The sequence below is a fragment of the Brassica oleracea genome, chromosome C2 (genome assembly GCF_000695525.1).
Source record: "Brassica oleracea var. oleracea cultivar TO1000 chromosome C2, BOL, whole genome shotgun sequence".
Taxonomy (NCBI): Eukaryota; Viridiplantae; Streptophyta; class Magnoliopsida; order Brassicales; family Brassicaceae; genus Brassica; species Brassica oleracea.
In genome coordinates, this window is record NC_027749.1 from 49,890,092 (window position 1) to 49,890,361 (window position 270).

Here is a 270-nt window from a genome sequence, read left to right on the forward strand (position 1 = left end):
TTAAACATACGTTACAATAGAGAAATACAACATTTGTTACATATATTACATCACTCTAAATCGTTTTCGTTCTCATCAATATTACATCACTCTAAATCATTTTCGTTCTTATCACTATCTATACAATCATCATCGTCGCTTCTCTCGAACTCGTCTTCACGTGCTTCATCTGTCGCATCTTCGGGAATATCTTCATATTGAAAGTTTTGCGGGTCGATCAAAAGGATTTCATCAGTTGGTTGTTCTGGTACCTCAACTTCATTGATAGCG